This window comes from Cyrtonyx montezumae, unplaced genomic scaffold (assembly GCF_038088225.1).
Source record: "Cyrtonyx montezumae isolate F1298 unplaced genomic scaffold, pur_monq_1.0 scaffold_7, whole genome shotgun sequence".
NCBI classification, from domain to species: Eukaryota; Metazoa; Chordata; class Aves; order Galliformes; family Odontophoridae; genus Cyrtonyx; species Cyrtonyx montezumae.
In genome coordinates, this window is record NW_027072078.1 from 13605936 (window position 1) to 13632495 (window position 26560).

General features: G+C 36.9%; 1 long non-coding RNA gene across 1 annotated transcript in view; it reads right to left on the bottom strand.

Moving 5' to 3' along the window:
* The window catches only part of LOC136057747 (uncharacterized), a 180498-nt gene that overhangs the window by 79176 nt on the left and 74762 nt on the right, over positions 1-26560 (bottom strand). Inside the window, exon 3 of the long non-coding RNA XR_010623068.1 lies at positions 444-496. This is a non-coding gene — a long non-coding RNA (uncharacterized LOC136057747). The remainder of the gene's footprint in view (positions 1-443; positions 497-26560) is intronic.

Consider the following 26560-nt stretch of genomic DNA (forward strand, 5'->3'; position numbering starts at 1 on the left):
TGCTACAGGAATGGTTACTTACAGAAACACAACATTAGCTCTTCACAGAGAATCTCCATAACAGCCCGTTCGCCTCTTCTTTGTCACAGTAAACTGCACAGTATGCTATCTCTCAATGTGCCACACAATCATCCCAAATTTTGCAGCAGGCCACTTAGCTACCAACCCTGTTAGTTTGTGTAATAGTCTGGGTTATAGCATTACAGAAAAAACAATATTCAGAAGAAAGGGGAAAAATATGTAAGATTATCACTCCAAACATTCATAGCAAGTGCTTCCAGCTTCCTTACATTTTGTACTATATTCTGTTGGGATCAGTGTTCAGATGTCACTTGAATTGTTAACAGTGCTTCCAAAAATAAGCCGTAGTTTTAGTAATGCCTATGTTTATGGACTGCAAGATCTTTTCAAAACTGGTACAAAAGAAAAAAAAATCTGCTTACCTTCAGCCTTTTGTATATGTTCCATTACCTCAAGGTTTAACACTGTTGAAATTCTGAAAAGTTAAAAAACAAAAATTTAAAGAATATGGCTTGCATTTTCAATATGTCTCAGAGAAAAGTATTATTTTGTTTGGTTTGATGTGATACAACAAAGTACATTTACTACAAAGCAAGGAGATAAATCTTCATATAAAGACGAGTCTAGTAATCCAATTATACTGGTGTATTTGTTACGATATTGTATGCTGGACAGAAATAGCTTATGCAGAAGTATCCTGAGGCTGAAATGCATTTTGCGTCATCTGCTCAAATACTGCACTGGTCAGTGAAGAAGTATCACAGATGTAGCCTCCTTTCCATGTAGCTTGTTTCTTACTACAGAAAACCAAAGCACTGTTCTTCACTTTGAGATGTCTTGGTTAGTTATTAAAGTGAAGCAGCACTATATCTTTTAAAATTCACTGTCTGACATTTTTCTCTCAACAGAAGAAACAATATCCATTGAATGCTACACTTCATGTTTCACAAACAAGTCCTGCTGTAATGCGGAAATTCGAGAAACAAATGTGCATGGGATAGCTGTCCATAGAAAATGCTGAACCATAACCTCTGATTGTCCAGCCCTGCTCATTTTGTTAGCAGGGTATGTGGAATGACATTTATCCCTATGTTGTAGCATTCTCTCTTTTATTTGATCATTATCTAGCACTAGATATGAAGCAGTGTTCTGGCCCACATAACAGAGAAAGGATTATACTGCAGTACAGGTCACACACAGAAATGCAGATCCTTCTGAAAGACCATTTCAGGAAGAAGTCCTCCCAAAACTGCTGTGTTTTCCTCTTCAGCTCCAGATAAACCGCTGTTTATCAAAACAGTGACTCCATATTTTAGCTGTCCCCATGAAATATATATTACTTTATGAGATATCTGGTAGTTATTGACTTCTACTACTCAGCTCCCTAGTATTTTTGACTTCCAATCAGCAGTTCTGATAACAGATTTCCTCCTCTTTGCCCTATTACCCTCACACATCTCACATCTGTCTGATAACATTATTCTCCCTGGAGGAGTGCCTCTCAGCAAACTCTTTTGCTAGATATGTTTTCTCTCACAACTTTTCTAAACTTGTTACTAACAAATCAGTTCATAGCTAATGATCCAACCTCCTGTTTAAAAGCAATGGCTACTCCAACACTACATACCTCAGCAATAACCGCAAGGGGGAAAATACAAACTCTCCTTATTGCTGGTAGAGAAGTTTGAATGGACGTGTGTGCTTGGGAGCATTCAAAGAGCGTGGATGATTGTTCAACTATTATCCAAGAGTTTGTAAGCAAGTTACAATATGATTATAGTAAAAGTCACAAAAGCCACAAGTCAGATTCCTTCAGTAAACACTTGCTGGAAGATACATGGTGCCCTTCTGGCTAGAAGTCACTGTTTTTAGATCTATGTTTTGGTTGTTTTGAAAGATTATTGAAGAAGTGAAAGTTGCTGGGTTTTGTGCTTATACATAGAGTAGGATTTTGAACTGAAGTTTTAGAACAATGTAATCCTGAACTCTTTTCAGGCGAAGTGTTAAATTCAGCCCATGACAGAAGAACATTTGGAAATCCATGCAAAGCTCAAATTCTACTGTTAATCCAGTAGCAAAAACAACTTGCTTCTGTTGATCAAGAAGCTATAGCTAAGTAACATATAAAGCCAGCAAGCTTTTTCTGCAGTAACCTTTCCAAGTTATTAAATTTCAACCCTTCTGTTGGAAACACCTTAGAAAATGAACATTCGCTTCTTGAAACCTCTATCTCTCAAGTAATAAAAGTAGTAACAAATGTTGGACAGGGCTGTTAAAAATTCTTTCATACCCCTATAAAACCCCTAGGTTTAATTGGCAGAGCCATGTCTTTGATCTTTTAATGTAGCATGGTACTGGAACTTCACAGTCCTGACTAGGTTTGTCAGATGTAACAAAGTTAAAAGCCACAAGGCAGCTGTTGAGGAGAGAACAGCTACACAACAAAAGACAGTTTCTCAATACACTGGTACTAGAAATACTGTATTAAGTAAGGAAGCCGTATACTCTGACTTCAGTTACCTAAAATGCGTCACTTACCCACATAGAAAATAAAAAGATATGCATTTGCAGAATACTTGTGAAATTTCTGCAAACATTTTCCAAGAACCAATTATTAGGCCTATTTTGTCAATAAGAAAATGAGGCAGAAAAATATCTTCAGCCTTTTAAAACTGCTAAAAACTCCTTGAGCTTGTTTGTATGTGCATATTGTTAATGGGAGTCATCATTAAAGGTTGAACATAAAGTTACACTTGCAATTATTTTTATCAAGCTTTTTTAAAATTATTATTATTTTTCAGTGAATGGGAGATCATATCAAGCACTTAGTAAAATAATTGAAGTCACAGACAAATCTGTAGGCTCCAAACAATAAAAATGAAGCACTCCCAATTCCTTGTCCTATATGTTTGAAATTCCTCAGTTAACATTCTAGATAATGAGCCATTAACATCATTCACCTACACTGTGATGAAAACGATACTGCCACTTGCAGTTTGAATAAGGAAACAAAAGAAAGAGAGTCCATGAATGGTTTTAAATATCTTTCAGCTCACAGTGGCATGTCACAGCAAGAAGGCTGGACAGTTGCTCAAAAAACTGTTTGTTGATGGGGAGAAATAACAGTAAAATTGTTGATGGAGTAGAAGGTTCTTACGGGCAAAGTAAATTACAAACAGATTTCTCAATGACATTTTAAGACTTCATATTGGATTCTTATGTACCGTTCAAAAATCAATTCTGTACGGAATTTATGTGAGTACTCCATTATTAATGAAGCAGCAGTAGGCAACTCTGGCTGCACTCTCAGTACAGCAGCACCTGACAGACAAGTGGATGCTGCCACACAAAATCTACTGCTTCAAAGGGCTCAGCTTGGCGTTCTCTGTGCTGTGACTCTGCCTGGGACTAGGTTCTTACTCCACTTGAAACCAAAATAATGTCAAAGGGTGGGGAGTAGGTGAGTTATTGGTGTGTTTCTGAGGTCTTCACCTGGCTCAAGGTAATTTCACTTGCATGGGCATTAAGTTCATCCATAAGTTTGTACAATTAAATTCAAATTGAATTTTTTTGTACAGATCAATCAGAAATATGTACTAGAATATTTTTTTAAATGCGCACATAGATACAGAAAGTGTATGAATTATTTTCTATTGTTCATATCATGCAAAGCCTGACACTTTTTTTTTTTTTTTTCTGAACAGGTTGCTTTTGTATCTAATGCACACTGGCTGCTGTATCTTTCCGTAAGATCTACATACATGACATGGCTTTGATTTTATGAGTAACAAACATAATTAGGATATCTTCATCCTAATAATGTAATCCACATTTTGAATTACAACTTTTAATTTGAATTACAATTCCCACTATGTATCAGATCTTCAATGTCTTTTGATTTGCTGAGATTACAGTAGATCTTACTCTAACGTAGGACACACTGAAGCATGCGTTTGGACCTTAAGCATTCTTAAGTGCTTATATAAACCTGGAATGAGACCTGGTATGAGGCTTTCTGTGCAAATATACAGGTGAAATGCATAGCTCGATATGAAATCTCGAAGACTGAATTGCTATAGGAAAGTTAGCAAATATTTAGGAGAAACGTTTCTGCCCTCAGAAAAATAAAACTGTTCACTTGCCCAAGATTTTAGGTGATTTGAGTTGTTTCAACTTTTTTAAAACCCTCTTTCTTACATTCAATAAATTTATCTCTGTAAAAGGAAATAATATTTCTATATTGACCCTGATGTTTACAAACTGGCAATGAAAATTTTCTGTTAAAGTATATGAATCCATATGCTTAAAACTCTTAGCCCATCACCATTACACAGTGTATTAAATAATAGAAATCTGTGTACCCAACTAACAGATGAAATCTGAATAGTGCCTAATACAACATAATTCATTGTTCAAAATTTATGAGACTCATCGTCATTTAATTAACAAGATAAATATAAAAAAAATCTAATAAAATTTTATAATTGTAATAAGATACTCCACTATATGAATTATGAAGTGTTAATTCACATCCAGTTGTGTTGAAACTGGGCATGAATGAATAGATCATAATTCACAACCTGTCACATCCTGGTGCTGAAAAATAAAAATGCAGAAAAAATAAAATAAAATAAAATAAAATAAAATAAAATAAAATAAAATAAAATAAAATAAAATAAAATAAAATAAAATAAAATAAAATAAAATAAAATAAAATAAAATAAAATGATGTCTTGCAGAGACTAATTATCTAAAATCTCAAAAAAAGTAAAGCTTTTAAAAAATTATTAATATAATGTTCAAGCTTCTTTAATAACTACCTTCCCTCTATTAAATGAGGCTTGATCTTGTAGTTCTCACACATGGAAAATGTCAGCTTCATCAGACAGTGATGTGATGGTGCTGACTTCAGGGATCTTGTCAGAAACACTTGTAGAGATACTCAAATTTGCAGCAGCAAAGAATTTGGCTGATGAGCTTAAGGAGCAATTTCTCTAGAAAAAAAAAAACACTCAAAAATGATGGATCTTATCAAGTAATTAGGCTGTGTGACATGTTTTCATAAATTCAAATCATAAGCTGATTTGTCAAAAGTACATTTTGATGAGAGTCTTACTTGAACCAGACTGATATTTATGATCCAAAAAGAACAAAAAGAACAGAAACCTCAAACAATCTTTACATTTTCTAACTGAAAAATGTTGATTATTTATTTCAAGCTGATGCTTATTTTTAATTTGTGAACACTTTTAAAAGTGTGTACACATTCAATAAAATATTTAATTTGTTCCACGATCCAGAATGTCAATTATTTGCTAGCTCTGGAAAGAAAATACAGTTTGGTCACTTTCACTTGTGCTTAAAACACTCAGTATGAAAAATGTTTCCAGACAATCAAACAGTGTGAATTTTCAGGATTCTTTAATTTGAATCAGGATCAGTCTTGGAAATCATCCATCCATGTCTGGAATGGCTAATATTAAGCCCATCTAAAGCAAGAGTAAAAATAGTGATCCAGCCAGCTCCTCTTAAAGGTCTTCCTTTGACTTGCGGGAAAGGCACGTTGTAGTAATGTATGTAACTGCAATGCAGTACTTAACAGCAATTTGAGCTTACTCTGGTTTTTGCTTAGTGCAACCAAATGACAATCATTTTATCTCTGCTCCACATGGAGCATAAGTTTACCTGCTCCAAATTCACACTTCAAGTTTTCTCTTGAATTTTGACAAATGTGTCTCTAAGAGCATGACTTTTCCTTTCTCCCTCCCTTATTTCTTTCACTACTTTCATTCTTTGCTATTGAAGACCCTTTTGGGGAAGGAACTCCTTTGCAAATTGTGGATAGGGGGCATAACCTGAGTATGTATCACTGCCTGCCAGTTAGACTGATATCCTGTTGTGTCATACATACCAAGCTTTTCAAAGGGGAAAGGACATGTTATTTTTTGCAGGGCCCTTGCTCTCACACTTTCCAATCCGTTCTCCATTATGTGACTAAGAATGTACCTGTCTTGGAACCCACAGATACATTCTTTCAAATAGCAGAGACTTCTTGTGCAACACCCATCAAAAGGTCCAAGCATCTGCACTCATGGTACACAGCTCAATGCATCTCATGGTGACATTTTGACCACATGAGGAAGGCATTTCCTACTGCACTGCAGAGAGTGTGTTGGAGTCCTTAGGAAACAAACCAGATTACAACTAATCTGCCTGTTATAAAATCTGCCTTTCTCTAAAACATGAAAGGTTCAAAGAAGGGGGACACAGAATAATTTTTCCATTGGGCCAGACCCAATCATGGCAAAAGATACCATGGACCTGGTTTCCATGAGACATGCTTGTCCTTGCTGGAAAACTCCATACTGCCCTTCCTTTTCAGAGCATGTTAGTTCTTCTGTTCTTTCTCAGTAATTTCCTCCTCTTCTTTGAAGTAATTGTCACTACTAACATTTGTAGGCAACTGTGTGAATACTATGACTGTAAATTTGCAACCATCTCACTCCAAACAAAGAACTTAATGCAAGCTAGAAAACTCAGACACTGGATTACATAAATTCAGCAACCCAGTTGTTGCTCAAACTTGTGAGGGTAAGGAAGAGAGAACAAGAGGACAGGATGCTATTTCTCACCACTGGCTCTTTGTATCATCAGGGTGGCTGAACATCAAGGGTGAAATCTTGGCCCTTACAAAATTACTGGGAATTTTGCCATTGACATGAATAGGGAGGATTTTACCCTGGGTGAGCACAGCTCCCATATGTGCTCCCATAATGAGCATTAGGAATGACTTGCCTGGTAGCATATGGAGTCCATTTATGTATTATGAATAAGATTATTATTTAAAATGGAAGATAAATATAAGTTAATTGCTATATTCATGCTTGCCTTTCAGATATCAAAAACAGAAGACAGGAATGATATAATCTATTACATATATATATATATATAAATAAATCTGTATTAGGTAAAAGTCTAAACAGCTGGGGAAGAGACTTACAGGACAGGGGAAAGGTAACCAGTAACCTATCAAATTCTTTGCTATTTTATAATGATACAAGCCAGGTTGACTAGATTCTGGATTTTCTGCTGCCTGTCAGTTTAAAGGGCTCATTAGCATTACTATAATGCTAGTTTTCTGTTTGAGAATTAATGTTACTATTTAAAGAAATATATTTGAAGGAATAAGAATGGAGAAAAAGCCGAAAAAGGGAATCTAATCCCTCATGGCTCTGTACTGTCTGACCTTTCCCACCAGAAAAATGATTCTGCCTCTTCAGAAATGTGGCTCAGTGCCATCCCCACTACAGACATGGTTTCAAACTGCCTTGGAGTTCTGCCACAAGAACCTCTGGCTTATTATACAGGACAGATGCCAGACAAACCGGCTGAGATGTGGTTGGTTTTTATAGACTTCCAATTTGAAAGTTATGCTATACATAATGTGATTAGATCTGACTGGAATGTTATTTCTTATTTTCTGTTATTGAAGTTTAATTGTTTCCTTATTCCACTGTCATCTCTTCATTTGACTAACACTTGCGCATCACTGGTAAGATGTAATACTCAGCCTAGCTTTGTCTTTATATACCACTGCACTGTGGATACTTTTTTGTTCCTCAAAGAAAGAGAGAAGTCCTATTTTATTTATTCTATTCTATTCTATTCTATTCTATTCTATTCTATTCTATTCTATTCTATTCTATTCTATTCTATTCTATTCTATTTTTCAGAAATCCTGTCTGCAGTAAATGTTTCACCTAGATGAGGATAATGAACATAAATCATCAATGATATGATGGACTTCATTCTCAATAAAAGGCACATATAGTTTAGATGACCACCACATTCAGTTATTTAGCCTCTGGCTGTGCATTCTGATCTGCCCATGCACATTGCTGCACATACCCCATAGACCTCCATTTTATCTGAACTGGAGGAAGTCGTTGCTAAGCCACTCTCCATTATCTTTGGTAAGTCATGGGTAACAGGAGAGATGCCTGAGAATTGGAGGAAAGCAAATGTCACTCCAGTCTTCAAGAAAGGCAAGAAGAAGGACCTGGCTAACTACAGACTGGTCGGCCTCACCTCCATCCCTGGAAAGGTGATGGAGCAAGTTATCCTTGGCACTGTTTCTAGGCATACCAAGGATAATTATGTTAATATGGGGAGTCAACACTGTTTCATCAAGGGGAAGTTATGCCTAACCAACCTGATAGCCTTCTATGAAGGCATAACCAGGTGCATAGATGATGGTAAAGCAGTGGATGTGGTCCATTTTTATTTCAGTAAAGCATTTGACACTGTCTCCCACACCATCCTCACAGCTAAACTGAGCAAGTGTGGTCTGGACGATTGGGTAATGAGGCAGACTGTAAACTGGCTGAAGGAAAGAAGCCAGAGAAGCTGTCAATGGGACAACACCTAGTTGGAGGCCTGTATCTAATAGAATCCCCTCAAGGGTCAGTGCTGGCACCAGTACTATTCAATATATTCATCAACGACTTGGGTGTCGTGAATAAAGAGCACTTTTAGCAATTTTGCTGCTGACACAAAGCTGGAAGGAGTGGGTATGGAGAAGGGGTGTGGATAGTAGATCGAGAGAGATTTTCCTCCCACACTACTTTGCCCTGGTGAGACTGTCTCTAGAATATTGTGTCCAGTTCTGAACTCCTCAGTTCAAGAAGGACAGACAACTTCTTGAGACAGTCCAGCACAGAGCCACAAAGGTGATTAAGGAAGTGGAGGATCTCCCTTATTAGAAAAGGCTGAGGGAGATGGGTCTGTTTAGCTTGGAGGAGACTGACAGGTGACCTCATTAATGCTTATAAATATATAAATGGTGAATGTCAGGAGGACAGAGCCAGACTCTTCTCATGGGTGCAAGCTGGAACATAGGAGATTCCACATAAATATGAGAAAAAACTTCTTCACAGTAAGGGTAACAGAACACTGGAACAGGCTGCCCAGAGAGGCTGTGGGGTCTCTTTCTCATTCAAAACCCACCCGGACACATTCCTGTGTGACCTACTCTAGGTGTTCCTGCTCCTGTAGGGGGATTGGACTAGATGATCTTCCGAGGTCTCTTCCAATTCCTGACATTCTATGATTCTGTGAATAACAGCAATGACAAAACATGGGCCAATATACAGATCTTGTCATTGTTCAGATCAATTCCTAACAATACTATTCCTTTTTCATAATGTCCACAATTTCTATATCACTGCTTTTACTTTTTCTCCAACACTCTGTGTTCTTTACTAATCAGTAAAGTTCCCACTTTAAAGTGCCTATAAGATATCTGTTTTTAATGAATGTATGAATGTTAACATACCTATTTTCTTGTCTCTTGTCACTCTTCCCCCCTCCCTTTGGCCATGATTTATTAAAATTATTTTGACTGAGCACATGTGGACTGCTGCCTTCTGTTGGAGATTGACAGATAGGTTCAGCTGTGTATCGTAAACCTCATTCCCTCAGCAAATAAGATTCCTATCTTTCTCAAGGAAGCACCTATGATTGGAAAGTAAAAGCAACTTTTCCAGGGCTCTAAAGTTCCAAGTAGCCACAGCATGCAGCACAGTGCAAACAACAAAATTGCTGTGAGGTCATGGATTTATTAAAATAACTGTAGTTTTCTATCCAAACCTCAAGTGTCATCATAACAAGTTTTTACTGTCATGCTGTCACTTTGTATTAGAAGTCTTAGATCAATGAAAGACACAGCTGAGGAGTAGAGGGCAGGAAGGGAAGTGCAGAGATATTAAGCTTATTTTTGGTGATAGAGAATGGAAAGAATTTGATGGCTGGACAATCCAGGAGAAATCCAGATTGAATAGTAAACTGTGAAGTTCTGTTAGGGCCTGAAGTGTAACAGAACTTAACAGAACCTGGGTTCTTCACATTCTCCTGTCCATGGGTCCAGCTTAAGCCTAGAAAGACACTCAATGCCTGATATCCACCACTCCTGCTCTTCAGTGGTTGCTTGACCTTCCCAGACTTACAGCTTGACTTGTTAACTTGCTCTACCTCATCACCATTAGGCTATCAGCACCCTGTGGTTGTCATCACTCTATTCTGTATTCCTGGTCGAGGTGCTCTGTCAGTGAAGTCATTGCCTGACTGTGCATGAGCACTCTTGGCTTCCCCTCCTCCACTGCCCTCACTGCAGTAGAGAAGGGAAGTCCTCCTTAGGGAATGTGTCCTGAACAAAAACCAAACAAAAAAAACAACACATGGTTTGAGATTCAGTTGTCTCACAGTAACAAATGAATAGTCAGAAAGATGTCTGAAAATGAAGCTATATAAAGAAGATATTCTTAACTAAATCCTAAAGAATACAACATGCAAACTGAGAAAGGATCTTGACAGAATTTGTAGCTTCGTAGGCGTATTGCTGCACTGGGCAGGCTGATCATAAATGAGCAGAAGGTGATTCTTATAACTTATGACAGATGAGTCTACCAAACAAGCCCAGCTTGCTCAGCCTGTCTTCATAGCAGAGGTGCTCCAGTCCACTGAGCATCCTCTAAACAAAAGTTCCACATCTATTTTGAGCCAGGGGCACCAGATCAGGATGCAGTACTCCAGATGGTGCCTGAAGAAGCCAGAGTAGTGAGGGGCAAACACTACCATCGCTGCTGTCCTCTTGCCTCACATCACAATATACCTAGCCTAAGGTGGAGATGTCAAAAAGGAGTGGGGTTGAGTCATTAAGATGGCTGAAGTATCATAAGGAACTAATAGGTCAAGAACTGATTTCATTGTTTACACATTAGTTAGTTGTTTCCAATTAAATGATGGAAGATCCACAGCAGGTGCTGGCAGCAGAACGACAATATGCAGAAGCCATGTCAGCTGGGGATGGAGACACAGGCAGCGACAAAACTGGCTGGCTGATGGACAATCCAGTGAGCAGAGCCAAATAGTGGAGGGCACAGGATGGCAACAAATGATATGGCTGCATCTTTATTGCTTTCCTTCTGCCTTACAGATGGACATCCATGCACAGACAGAACCAGACCAGGATGAAAAGCCGGTCTGAGCCTTGGAAATTGGTGCCTGTACTCTTCAAATAATATATTTCAACCTCTTATGGTTCCTCATCTGGGTCCTACAATAGCCACATCAGTGTGGTTTGGTGACAGAGGGAGCCCCAGACAGCAACAGTGCTGGCTGGCTGATGAGACTTCCACACATCATGGACAGTGATATCTCCATATCAACTGCCACCACTGTAACTGCCACCTTACAGTAGTCCTACGGGCAGCTCAAAGTTGTCCACAGAGACAGGCAGTGCAAACCTGTCATCTTTTCTGTTTTTGTAATTTTTCATTCAATTAAAAATGATAAAAAATGTAAAATAATTTTAATAACTGAAATTAAACTGGTTCTTGAATCTTTTGTCTATTTCTTCTTTCATGTCATTCTTAAGTCAGAGTCTTTGAGTGCTTATTGTCTTTTTTTTTTCATGCTTTCCTTATTACTTAGATTTTCATTCTATGTGTTAAGATAACTCATAATTGCAAGAGATTAGGAGAGGAAATAGATAATTAACAAAATAATGAACACACAATCTCTCCCTCAAAGCACTGCATTCTTATCTAAGTATTGTTATATGATGAAACAGCATGACAGCTTTTAAAAATATGGCATCTCAACTCCTGAGCACATTTTAAAAATACCATCTGCAGGCACTACAGTGCAGATAAACAGATGTTGCAGTAGTACAAAGCCCAAGGAAGGGAGAATGGTTTGACTATTCTAAAGTTGATACATCTGAAAATAAGCAATGTTTGTTTCTCTGATGAACAGAAAGACTCAGGAATGTAACAAATGGTAATGTCTATGAACAGCCATTGAATAACTAACTCAGTTAATTTCTGCTTTTTTTCCTGCCCCTCTCTCTCTCTCCCCCCCCACCCCTTTTTTTTTTCCAAGTTTCCTTAAGAACAGTAAGGAGACCAATTAGAGAGGACTTCAAATTCAACTTCTTTCTGTGTAGCATTAGCTGTTTATTTTGACAAGAGAAATTCCCTACACTACCTTCAATCTGCTTGTGCTTTTTTTCCCCTTGTCCAAGAATTCCTCATTGAAGTGAACACTTCTGAATTACAGAACACTGGTAGCTTAGTCCCACGTTACTAATGGTCCTGAATTGATTCTTAATTAGCTGTAGTTTTGGATGGAATCCCATTAAAATAGCTGAGTGCTTCAAGAGGAAAGAAGGAACTGTCAAGTGTTGTGCTGCTCCTGATGAGCTGGAGTGAGCTTGCACCCACAATGGCAGCTATGCAAAATACAGTGAGATTCATGCTCTGTGCTACAACGTGAACACAAACCTTCATGTGGTAATTCATACTCCAGCTGTAAAATATGATGAAGAAAGGCTGTGATGCTCTTCTAGACTCTTCTTAAGGAAAAGAAAGGATACTAATTCAGAAGCCTATGAAATCTTTTCAGTAAATCACTGAATCTTTTCTGTATAATTTTATTTGCTGTATCATTTCTAGCCTTCTGTTTATATTCTAGAAAGCCTCTGGGAAGCTAAAGATTACATTTTCATGCTTTTCCAACAATTGAGTAGATGCTATGAACTGAATCATATATTTGTTTATGAAGAGAGTCAGAAGTCACTGTACAGGTATTGCTTCACAATTTGAGTTTAATTATAGAAAAGTAAGGTATCAAGAAAACAAGCTCTTCTAAAGAATTATCTGGAGCAAATGTCCCTGTTAGGGGACAGTGATGTCACGTGACCAGCTTTTGTATTCAGCAGCAATAATTCACTGCCTGCATGTGGGGATTGATCCCAGCTATGGTATCCCCAAAGGAGCCTCCACTAGGCATGGGCTCACATACTTTGATCTGCAGATTAACATGAGTAGGATCACAACTCTTTGTCTCTTGTAAGCATCGTATGCGCCTAAATTTGTATCCAGCAAAAGGCTGAGTCTTGTGTTTATTTGGGTAATGAATTGCAGTAATTAATGCATGCATTGATTGCTGTACTGACTCTCCCCTAAAGGCCATTTCCATTTTTAATTTATAGAAGACGCATACAATTCCTTTAATCAGAGCATAGTCTGGAATCTAAAAATATAACACAAAAAATACTAAGTGGAAGTGGTATTACTTAGAGGAATTAAGGTAGGAATTAAGTTAGACAGAATATGCATTTAACAATGTGTTAAAAAAACATCTAAAAGGCAATGAGTATAGGAATAAGCTTTTGCAGTTTTCAGATCCAGGCCTATAATCAGAGAAGCACAAATCCTACTATCTTAGTGAACAGATTTCCACTTGTTTCAGGGCTCAGTTTGGTCCCTAACACACGAACAGATTTATGTCACACATTTCTATCAAAGGGATGTTTAGATGCTCTATTCAGACTTTAATCCATCCTTTTGCATTAAGAGAGAGACTACCATTTACTAATTATTCTTGAGGAGAAGATTCAAAGGCACAGTGTGCGCTTCCCTTAATGAGTCGTGAACACCTCATGTTTGCTAAGTGCAAGAATTGCAGTAAGCACTGTACAAGACAAAAAATGCAAACAGCCTTTCCCTCGAAGCCCTTCATCCCTAAAGCAGTTTATGACATTTCAGTCATTACCATACCTTAAACTAAACCATTCACAGAACAAAATGCAACAGAACAAAGCAAAATTCAAGTGCAAATCAAACAACACATTTTAGAAATAAAAGGAAACAAATGGTATCAGATTTTTTTTAATTCCTGCAGTGCTTTCAGGAAATGATATATTTTTTTCTTTACTTGGAAAATACATGCCTTATATCATACAGTAGTTTGTATATATAAAATTTCCATGTACCTATATATATTGAAACGCGTGTAAAATATGCCCAGGAAAGAATAAAAATACAGTATTATAAATACACAGCAAGGCAGATGATGCTGCACTGAGGAAGTCAATCTAATATTTTTCTGAAATGCACAGGTAATATAAATTAGAAAATACCCCATGTTATGTATGCAGCATAAAGGACACAAGAAGAAAGAGTGATTTGGAAGCGCACACAAACTAAAGGAATACCTGATTAACCTTTCACTGACTCCTGAGCCACGTGACGCAAAGCTTGCCTTCCTCCTAGAGTGATGGCTTTAGAAGAAGATGTTAAATTTAACCTCTGGCGCAATGATAAATTGACAATAAAAAATTCAATGGCTTGGTAATTACCAATCACTTTGGACATCGGCAACATTTTTCAGTTCTGTCAGCGCTCATTGGCACAAAAGCTTCAGCTGAAATTCTCTCGATCTACCTCTTTTTAACTTTGTTTTCATGATGCAGATTAAATCTGCCACCCTATTACTGATTCATTTTCCTAATTTTTCATGTCTGCACCATGCCCCAGCTGCACTACGCTGATAATTGTGGAGCCCAGCCCTGATGATTAACATCAGAAGAATTAATTATGCCTGCCATTAAAATTCCAGGTTGCACATGGTGATCAAGAAAAATTAAGTTTCTCTAGGCCTCTAAATCATTTCACCTTTGAGGAGAATGATAGTGCCTCGACAGCTAAACTGCAGCCTGCATTCCAGAGAAGGTCTAAACCACACACCCTTTGTGTAATTCACTAAATGCCTTCTGAGTTATTCTCACTGGTTTATTCCACTTGCTAAAAGGATTTACTGCTCCACAAATAAAGTGAACTAGAATATCCAGCTGATTGCTTGATTCCAATATAAAACACCCTTTTTCCTTCCATTCAGAGACTCATTGAGGGTATTTGTTATATGAATTTATAGATTAAAAGCATCACACAGATCTGGGCATAGACATAGTTGCTCATAATTGGTAGAGAATTTGCTTTTGTCCCAGTTACAAACTGAAGGGAAATTACAATTTTAGTACTAGGTAAAGACAATGATATTTCTCAGAAATTAATTGTAAATGAAACAGATTCCTAGGATATTTAGGCTAAGTAGAAGTGAGAAAGGAAAAGCCTGTTGATTGACTCATTTTGAAAACGATTTTTGCACAGAAAACTCAAAATGTACTCACTCTAGCCTATGGTACAAAATTTACTAGAGCTATAAAATGTAAGATTATATGCATTTATCATTTTCTTTTTCTACACTACAGTTTGTTTTCAAATCTCCATAATCAAGCATATTACTAGCTTGCTTTAGAAGACTGCAAGGAGTCATATTTTGATAAATGGATGTAAATATCTTGTGTCAAATGATAAATGTCACTCACAACTGCACAAATTTTATGCATAAACTACACATCATACCTTCTTTGCTTGTTATGTTTAAGCAGTACCATTACAGGAAAATACTTAGATGTGAATATTCTTGCTACTTTGGATAGATGACTAATTTCTAGAATAAACTTAACAAAATCAGACCAAAGAGCAGCACAAGAGCAGTTATCTTCCCCTATAAAATATGTTATAAAATGGGAGGTCTCAGTGCATTTAGAGATTAACTTCTACGGGAAGTCACGTGTATGGTGAAATAAGAGAAATACCCCTCCATTTAAAACTTGAATCCTGGAGTTTAACATGAATATCACTGCTATATCTCAAAGATATTGTATTCTATATAAAATAGGCCATTTAGAACTTGTGAGGACTTTATTGCATTGTCTCACAAATGACAGCTAGCATAGTATTCATGATTAAATGAACATTTATTGTATTTGTAACAGTCTTCCAGGAATGCCGTAAAATGAAGCATGAAGTCATATATTTAAACATTTTAAAAACATGTCTCAACTGAAAGCATTGAAAGTATCTCCTTACAAGACTTCCAGCTAAATACAAAACCTTTTCCTTTCTCCCTCAGGACACAAGTGATAACTCAGAGGTACCAAGATTTTCTGCAAATCACACACATCTCCCTAGAGATTCAAGGGAACAGTCAAATATATTTTCAGAAGCCCACAAAACAAGGTGAGAGAAGTTTGAGTATACTTAGCTAGTCTTGTTTCACATGTTGTTGAGAGAGCAAATGAAGTCCAAGAAGAGGCACACACGACAAGCAACACAGTCAAACAGGATTAAAGCACTGGTCACCCCTGTGTGCAAGACTATCTCAAATGTTTTCTGAAATAGATCACTGATCCAATACACAAATTCAGTTTTCTGTGAGTATGGCCACCAGTCAGTATTTAGCTGATAGGTCAATCACAGATTTAGCTTTCAAGACCACAAAAATATCTAACAGTAACATCATCAAAATTAATGGTACTAATTTTGATACATTTAAAATTAGCTCCTAATAAATTTGCTAAGTAAATACATACATGCTCTATCAAATTCAAGATCAGCTCAGTTTGAATTTTGAGAGAGGATTAGCTTCGCTGCATCTGGTCTTGGGAATGCTAAAAAATAACAGTTCATCTTCAAGGTGGCTTGAAAGGGATCAAGCTTTGGACTGGGGAAGAAGAGAATTACTGTGTTCCATTTCCACAAAATGACCAACAGCTTTTGTTCAGTTTATTCCTACCAGCTCACGAATCTTGCAGCATTTGTGAACATTTTGTCTACCTGTCAATCAGAAGTTAAGGCAATAAAACAGTAGAAAAGCACTAGTACTGTCTCAAGTCACAGCGTTAATATCCAGTTCAAATCCAAACTCTCTCATTTATGGGAACTTGAACACTAAGTTTGACTAATTCAGTAGCCAGAAAAAAAAACAACACCACTTCAATGTGGCTCACATGCAGACTATTTTGACTGTGAGTTTCTGGTTCTCAGTCTCTTAATTTTGGCTAATGCTAAATTCTACTCAAAACTTCACATTAGCAGAGGGAGAAGTAAATACCATATGTCAGGAAGAAAAGTGAAGGGGAATAGAGCAGAAAATCTACCTGCAGAAATAATTTTAATACGCACAGTAACATGAATTGTTTAAAACTGTTGGAGAGCAAACACACAAAGTAACATTGTTTCCAGTCAAAACTGAGATTCACAGACTGCCTTTGCAAAACACCCATAATGATTTTATGATCATTTAATGATCATTAGCTCTCTATATGGCAGAATTAAGCCATATCCCAGTTCAAGATAATCTTAGGCAAATTTAAGTTAGGATTTATTTATCAAAGGTCAGTGGCTCTGTATGAAATATATTAGGTAAAGAAATCTATGAAATGTTAGAGATACAGTTCCAGTCTTTTTTTCCCCCTCAGAATAATAGTCCCATCACTGTTAGGTAAACAGTGTTTACAGTTAAAAGAAAAAAAAAATCACATTGTCACTGATAGTCATCTTCTGCCATCCTTTAATCTGATTTACTTCACTGTTCATTCCAGTTACACAATGAGTGAAATATTTTATTACATGACACCAGTAGATTTTGGCCTTTAATCCTTTGATAGTAATTCTGAGCACCACAGAGATTGAAAGCCTCTGCATCTGCCACCCAAGTTTTCTGTAATGTGGTTTTCTACAATATGGCATATACAAATTCACATTAGATATACAATGCAATCACCTTTGGCATGGAAATACTACAACAGCTACATCTGAAGTACAATAAGGTCTTCAGACTAATCTCTTCAGCCTATTCTCTTCATCTTTTGTGTACTTTTTGTCATGGCTACTATTCATTGCCTTGAGTCTGCACTTGAATATTACTTTTTCACTTCCACAGATTTCAGCTATTATGTATTCACATTAACTTGACCACGAATTTGGACCCCCTGTACTAGGCGCAGTAAAACATAGTGATATTATTCAGTTCACTTTCAAAGATGAGATGATTGACACTGACATGACAGGCCAGCAGGGAAATAAAAGGAAGCAATAAGGCTGAATTGGTCAACATGCTAAGTCACGTCATTAAGAAGTTTCTGTAGCCTTTACACAGACAAAAAATATTTTTTTTTAGGAGAATAACATAAATAATTAATTCCAAGTAGACTGAGAAGCATGTTTGTCTTTTCTTTGTCATACACAATTTGAAAATAGTAAGAGATGCTTCTAGTACTGATACCTCTTCTGTGATATCTCCCCTTTGAATAAAGACTGAGAGAGTTGGGGTTGTTTGGCTTGGAGAAGGTTCCAGCAAGATATTATTGCAGGAGAGCTTAAAAAAAAAAGAAAAAAAGATGGAAAAAGACTTCTTCCAAGGCTTTGTAGCGATAGGACAAGATGCAACAATTTCTGACTGAAAGAGGGTAGATTGAGATCGAATATAAGTAAGAAATTTTTCAGCTAGAGGGTGGTAAGGCACTGGAACAGGTTGCCCAGAGAAGCTGTGGCTGCCCCATCCCTGGAGGTGTTCAGTGCCAGGCCTTGGGATGCCTGATCTGGTGAGGGGCAATCACACCCATGGCAGGAGCTGATCTTTATAGTAACCCCTAACTCAAAACATTCTGTGATTCTGTAATGCATTTCTGAGTAATTTTGGTATTTTTCCATCTCCCAGAACTTTATCTAATTTTCTCCTGCGGTCAATGTGAGACTTATATCACCATTCAGTCTTCAAAAAGAGTGCTGTCAACAGATGAAGAAGAACATAAACATCACAACAACCGGTTATTTTTTAGATGCATTCTCATGAATGAATTCCTGAAGTTAGACATAGGCTGTTATGCCCCATTGCAACTGACACTGTGCCTACTGTCTAGGCTGTATTAGCCAAAGAGGAAAGTATAACTCCTGATCATCACTGGCTTCGCCCTGCAACTTCAACTGTCATACAGATTGGAAGCAAACTGGTAATGCAAGACACCTCTAGAACACAGTTAATGTGACTTTATCCTCACATCACGTGAATCTGCTGTACCTCTTCTGCACTAAAATGGAGGAGATTGGCGTGTCTAACTTCAGCATATTCCTGCCAATTTGTCAGACTTTCAGAGCTGTATCAACTCGCTAAAGATCAGAGAGAACATTTGAGTGTCTTGAGAGAAACACTGAGAAGGAAAAAAAGAAATAATATAACTTTAAGTGTTACAAGCTTACAATGATGTAGAAATGTTGCACTACTGACACTAAATACATCTGTCGTGTATGAACTACAAATCACTTATTAAACACAAGCAAAGGGAGAAATTCAATCCTAACTGATGAACGATATATTGATTTAAACTAACTTTACAATATTTTTATCACTATAAGATATCACTGGTTACTTGCTTATATGAGTAATCAATGTCTCCAAGAAGTTATGTTTCTAAGGACAAATTGTATGAGTAAGACAATTTTATGCATAAACTACACATCAGTTTGTATGTAGAATTGGCAACCAAATTTGCAAACAATCACAGCAGAAACAAAACTAGTGCACAGTGGGAGACTCCAAGGAGTATTTTACAGTTTAAAGTCACGAGTGATAAAGGGTTCTTGTACTGTCCTGTGTAAATGGAAGGGGACACTGAAACAGACTATTTTGGTTCTGTCTCCTGACTACTGGCACAGCACTGCTGGCCAGCCCTTGTTTCTGTCATCTGCTCATTGCTTCTTATCAGAAACTGCAGTATCCCTGTCCCTAAGCATACAGATGGTACTATGTGTGCTGTCTTCTCCTCATATCACTTCTTTCCAAGCAGCCAAGAGCTGGACTACTGCTCTGCAGCCAACGTATAAGCAGCAGAACAGCCAAATGCAGCATATATGATTGCATTTATTCTGATTAATGCTATTGCGCAGCACCTTTTAACGTAAGGTTAACATAACATTTAAACAGTTATTATTGAAGATAACAATGTTATGGAGACTCATTTAGCATAAGGGAACATCTAATATTTTATGCACGTGAATTCTGGACTTATCTGCTCTACTGATTCCAAGCAAGTCTACTGGTTTTACTAATTACAGATTTGTTTCCAGTTAACTCTTATCATATATGTATACATCTTTAGTTTTATGCTAATCGGGTTTGATCTCAATCTCCATTGCTCTCTGTCACTGTAATTTGACTATGCCTAAAATATAATATAGTGTATTCATGTATTTATCTAAAGAAGATGGCAGATGATTTAGGAGACAACCAAAAGGAAGAGAGAAGAGAGCAGTAGATATACCCACATACTGACTAGACTAGTAACAAAGTTCTCATCCTATGCATTCCAGCTGTTAAACTGTCAAATACGGGTAGGCTTTCACATTAGACATCTCTTCCCAAATCTTAACTTGCAAAAGAAAATCTAGACTTCGAAAATACATTTTCTTTCATCACACAAATCTGTATTGGAAAACTTATGATATTCAAACTTTTCTCATAGGTTTGTCATTAAGAAAAAGAAGTTTAAGACTTCCTGCTGTCAAGATATTGTCTCTTTCTTCTACCTTCCACCTGGCACCTCCAGAACAACTACTAACCTACTCAGATGGTAACCAAAGTTAGCTAATATCAGTCCAATGTTTGCTGAAGGCTAAACAAACTTAATTATTTGAAAGACAGATGCCCATTTCTGCAAATCAAGGCAATGTTCACTTCCTAGAAGAAAGGTTTTTCCGCATGGAGTTAATCTTACATTCCAGTTAAATATGAGTTACTAATTAATGTTTTGTATTATCATATCCAGTTCTTGAAATTGCATATAATTGGACAGAGGCTCAGTCCTGGTGCTGTAGAGTTAACAGTTGCAAATTATATTTAAGAACATGATTTTCTTTCCGGTATTAAATTGTACTAATTTACTGCTACCACCTGCACAGGGGGTGTTCAGTCCAAATATAAAATGTAAAATTGTGCTTATTTAGGCCAGTCCATTTTGTCAGCAAGGTCTAGTGAGATGATTCACACAAAGATTTTCCAAAACATCCTCATGTCAGTTTTTGTATCAGATATCCAGAAAAGATTTTGGAAATAGCAAAAATTTTGGTAATATTTTCTAGGAATAATCAGAGTAAATATAACTAAACTGGGAAAGAATTAGCAATCTTTTTTTTGTGTGTGTGTGTGTTGTTTTTTTTTTTAACGGAACGATACTTACTATATTACATTTTGCAATTAGTGATATTGCTTAGGAAAGAAAAATCAAAGAACACACAAGAAGTAGTGATTAATAACATTCTAGTTTGTTACACCTTCATTTGACAAGGACCTAGTAGCTTGGTCAATACTTCATCCCTGGTGACTTCCCTTTCACATGCTGTTAATCTACGCTCCAGGCTTGGAAAACAGGCCACCAGTTTTAAGCATTTTCTAATTTCCTACGTTTCATAGCACAAGATTTGTTTCATTTTAAAATATCTTAGCATTGAAAAGTTAGTAACTGTCCTCCATGTGCTGTAAAATTACAAATGGTAATGTAAAATACCATGGTAATGTAATAATTTTCACTTTAAAAGAGTGGTTTTCATAATATGGTAACTCAGTGTTAAAATATATATATTTTTTTCTCTTGAAGAAAATCTGTATGAATTCTAGCTGAAAAAAAAATACAAAAATGATACATTTTCCGTAAATAATATTTTCTCACATTCTTTGAAGTAGCAGTAATTTTCACAGACACTGAAAACAAACCTAGAAACTTACAAAATATTCTCACATTTTCTGCAGCAACAAGTTCAAAAGATTCTCAAAAGATTCCTCAAAAGATTGATGGAGAAATGACAACTTCCTTATGGCAGTATCCCCTCCTTATCCTATATTAAACATAATCAGTAGCAGTGAAAGGTCAGGGGACAAATGAGAGCCACTCAGCTAAGTGAGGCTCCAAAAAAGACGAAGATAAATTGATATAGATGTGAGAATTGGGACCAAACAGAATTAAAAAGTCACTTGTACTGGTTTGGCACCTGTACAGAGGACTGAAAACACACTCCACTATCTATTGGAAAAGTAGCATGCCATCTCTTGAAAATCACAGTGAAACATTTAGGTCTCTTCAAAGGTTTTAACCTGCCCTCAGACACGTAAACTCCAGTCTGTGGGATATATTGAAAGAGAGGCAATTTAACTGAAATATCACATCAGGTTCTCTGTTCAAGAAACAGATCTTTATATGCAGACATGTTTTAGCAGCTTTCTTGTACTCAAATTTAGCTGAGGAACAAAGGTAAAAATCTTATATAGTCCATCTTTTGAAGAGATTCACAGCATTTAATGATTTCAATGAGGCCCACGGTTCCCTTGAATGATAAAGACTTGCTTGAGAGATAAAAAATAATAATAATCAAGGCTGTTCAAGGTTTGTTTCTGCTTTGATTTTGAGTTGCTTTGTTCTTTGATATCAGATATCTTACTGCAACAGAAATGTTATGCTCCTTTGTAAGAATGGCCTCTTTCTATGAAGGAATTCAGCTTTAGCAATATGGTGAGGACTCCAAATGATAAATAACCTGCATATTGAACAGAATGGTAGCATTTCACTCACGCAGAGCAGAAAAATTTAGCCCCCATGGGCTATGTTACTGGGAACTCCTTAAATCAAAATGTGGAAACTCAATATTGAGGTACATAAACCATAAGCTTTATTGATCATGTCTCTTGTGACTGAGCATTCTTACCATGCCAGAGACATAATTCTGCAAAGAGTTGATTTCTTTCAACTCTAGCTTAAGAGTGCTCACCAACTTCAAAAAAATAAAAATAAAATAAAAATCCTGTTTCTGCACATTTGTATCTCAGAATAGAATTCAGAGGGATTCTTGAAGGCATTCTTCAGGTTTTCTGAAACTTTGATTACAGAACCATCTAAGAATCCTGAAGGAAATTAACAAATAGTGTTTCCTGTGCAGGAAGCTGCTTATTTGGCATTGCTTATTTGGCATAAAATTCAGTAAGACTACGGAGCACCTTGAAACAAAAGTCCAGCAACATTTTGTTTGCAGATCCAGTGTAATACTAGTAATCCATTCATACTTGCATAAGTATGTGCTTTATTTCAGTGTGAGTGACTATTTACTTGTCATGTAGTAGGTGAAGAAAAGGACAGCCAGTGGAGGGTTAAGGAAGATGCCAAGGTTAAAAACCAGTGCTTGTATTTACAACCAAGCTTCACTTTCAAGAGAAGCTTCTCCACCACAGACATAGATGTAAGTGGAGATGATCAGAGCTCCCTATCAGGCAAAAGCCTTGCCAGCCCATTCCTGTAAATTCTCCTTAGTGGCATGTTTTATTGCCCTGGAGACACCACATGATGGCTATTTATTTAATTGCTTGGAAAGCCCAGCCAAGGAATGGTGTCTCAAGTTTGGCATGTTAGTTTCCTGCTCACAGATTTACAATTTAGCACTGTTTGAGTTTTCAGAGTCTCCTTGTTAAAAGTGTGAGGGGCCCATTTCAACATATGAAGTACAACCGCTTTGTCTGCCTCCAAGCAGCTGAAATCCCCCAAAAGGCACAGAGCAGAAATGCAGCATGCTTGAAAAGTGTGTGCCACTCCTACAACCACTGATTAATATTTGACATACTCTCCAACCAGAACTCTATATCAAATTCAGTGTTTTCTCTGCCCTGTCTTTTCCTTTCCTTCTCCCGCCTAATTTTGTAGACAGACAGCCATAATATGCAATAGAAACATAATTCTTTAAACTGAAAATGTCATCACTTAAAAATACAAGAGAGTGGTATGTGTCATGTATGTCTGCGAAATGCAGTTGCTGTCTGTTATAGTCTGTAGCAACTTTTAAATCTGTCATCACAGCATGAATTTCATATTAAGCTCCTTCCCAGTGCTTTAGCCAGGAAGTAAAGGGGGGAACATACTGTATCATTTATGGGCATGCTGGTGCTGGGTCAACCATGACATCACTCTCCACTCCACTGAGCTGTAATGAGGTGAAAAGGCAACTTTAGAACAACATAGCACTTTATTTATTAGGAAAATTTAAGTGTGCATATATTTCAATTCATGATAAAACTGAAAACAAAGGTTATGGACTATAGCTCTCCTACAGCACAAAGGGGGGGGGGGGGGAAGGCGGGAGGAAAGCATTTTGTAGATGCTGAAAGATTTAATGCACATAAAGCATAGAAGATTGAAAGTTCTGGGCAGGCTAAAATCCTGTACTGACAGCCCCACCAATTAGAAATGCTGCACAGCACATTTTGCTGCATTTGAATTGTACTGTATGCTTTGATCAGAGGGCGTCACTTAAACAAGAGACTAGTTGAAACTAGTTAAAAAAAATCTTCAAATTTACATTAATGTAGGAATATAAATTGAGCACAGAAGAAGAATGGTGAGGGTTGGAAGCTGTATGAGCCCTTGATCTCAGAAGATTCCTTAAGTGGCCTGCAAAGTATTTTTAATGATGATGTTGGTAAGCTAGGCACTTCATAGCATCTCTCCAAATTAACATTTTAATATGAGTGACTGCATTTCACAGCAAGGATTCTTTTATCTCAAAGCCAGAAAGGTGGCAAGAGGGATACCAAAAGCACAATACAGAACAGGTCTGATCAAACTTGTAGTTAAGCTCTCTCAGTTGTTCCCATTCCATCCTCCCTCCCCCCACACAACTATTTTTCCTAGTGCTCTGTTTTGTTTTTAAGCTTGGTATAATTATTTTTCATTCTTAAGTGAAACAGCAAGGAACGTATTTTTATTGAAGGCATGGTACCAGCAGTTGGCTTTTTCTGGAAAGTATGTAAAAGTATTAGTGCTGTTTACTCTCCTATTTTGAATGTCGCCTTGCCTCTAAAGTCACTTCTCTGCCAGCTGACCCCTAGCCCAGTAATACTGTCTTGCCTGGCATACACAGGAAACACCACACCCATAGCGCTCAAAAACAGTTTTAAAACACCTCACATAAACAGGAGCCTTTTAGTCTGTGAGATTTGAATACACTCTTCAAATAACTTTTTCTGTCTTCTCAGTATATATTTGAAAACAATTCTATTAAACTGAGAAACTCACTAGTTATGATATTTTCATTTAAATGTGATTTGCAGAACATGTTTTTAAGTTTCCCTCATATGTGTTACATGTTTTGAACACAGCATGACCCAACAATAAGCATAGTTTTCCATCTCTAGCTGTGATGGAAAGCACCTGGAAGACAAAAAATGGTGGGTGGAATCATAACCAAGATTATGCAGCATGAAACAAATTAATCCTTCATATGTTTCCTCAACTGCTGACCTAAATTGAATTATACTGTGAGTGAGTCTGGCTCTCTATCTGCATTTGTTATTAAATTGCTCGCTGTTAGCATCTGCCTTTTCATTATACCTTGTAGCCTTTTTTTTTTCATTAATAACCTTACCATATGCTTCAAGTTCAGTAATTCCTTCACTGAATTTGTCATCTATAAATTCTTTAAACTGTTTCCCTAACACATTAAATGTCTTAAAGAAGACAATAAAAAAAAGCTTATTCTCTAAATTATCCTCTTTGGTCTTAAAGTTATCCACTACCTTCATGATGTTGTTAAGCAGGTAGCTCTCTATATCCTTCTATATCCCATAGCCCTGTTTTTATCCCACCCAGTCACATCAACTAGTATGATACTTCCTATGAATCTACAGCCTTTAGAAAGGAATAGAGGGGAGAAAAAAGAAGGAAAAAAACACACAGAAGACATTATTATATCACTATATGAATGTGGGAAGCGTCACTCAAATATTGAATGCAATGTTAGATTCTCTAGCTAAAAGATTGTAGCAGAATTTTAAAAAGGAAATAAAGTATAGCAAAACAAAACCTATGTGCAGGTAGGAAAATGAAATCAGGATGCTATAAATGCTGAAGATTCAACTAGATTTATAAAGATGTTCAATATATTCATGAAAGATAGATCCATCCAGGACAATTAAACACAAAGGTAACCTCTTTCATTCAGGAAATACTAGAGACATACACTGATGAAAGTTAGAGGAGCAGAGAGGGGAGTATCACCTATCACATACACTTGGCCTAATCTCATGTCCTTCTGTAGGCACCTATTAATAATCATGATTGCAGGAAGAAATCTGGGCTTGCTAGGCTGACAGAAAAACACTGGTAATGCTAATTAGAAATATTTAAAATTTCATTTCCTCACACAGCTTAGCATCAGTGCAACAAAGGTTAATAAGTAAAGCTGTGTACTCCTGGCTTTTCTGCTCCAACTCACTGCTTCAGTTAAAATGAAGAACTGAGCTTTGGAACATAATACAGATGTAACCAGCTTCATCCTATGACAGCAATAACATTCAGAAGCGAGTACACAGCAGACAGCTATTCAACAAAGCCTTACACTACTGTAATAAGATTCACAAATGCTCTTCTGTTATCTGTATATCTGCAAGTCATACCATGAAGCAGTTTGGCTCAAAGCACACTCACTCGTTGACACTGTGGATCTTATGTAAGTACTCCTCATATGTTTTTCTCTGTGCACAAATTAGAGAATAAAAATGGAAAAGAATAATGTTTCACACAGTGTCTTACATCTATACATAAAAAGCAGAAAGGAAAGAAACAGACAATGGTTCACAATGCAGGAAGATGCCAAATCAGTCAGAACCCCCCCTCTATCCACACACAATCAGCACCAGCTGTAGTCCAATTAAACTTAATCTAGTCACATGCTCATGTGTTCCTCACAAATTAGAGGAAATCAATTCAAATGCTAATGAGAAAACCCATAATTTATTATCTGCTGAGGAATGCATGTTA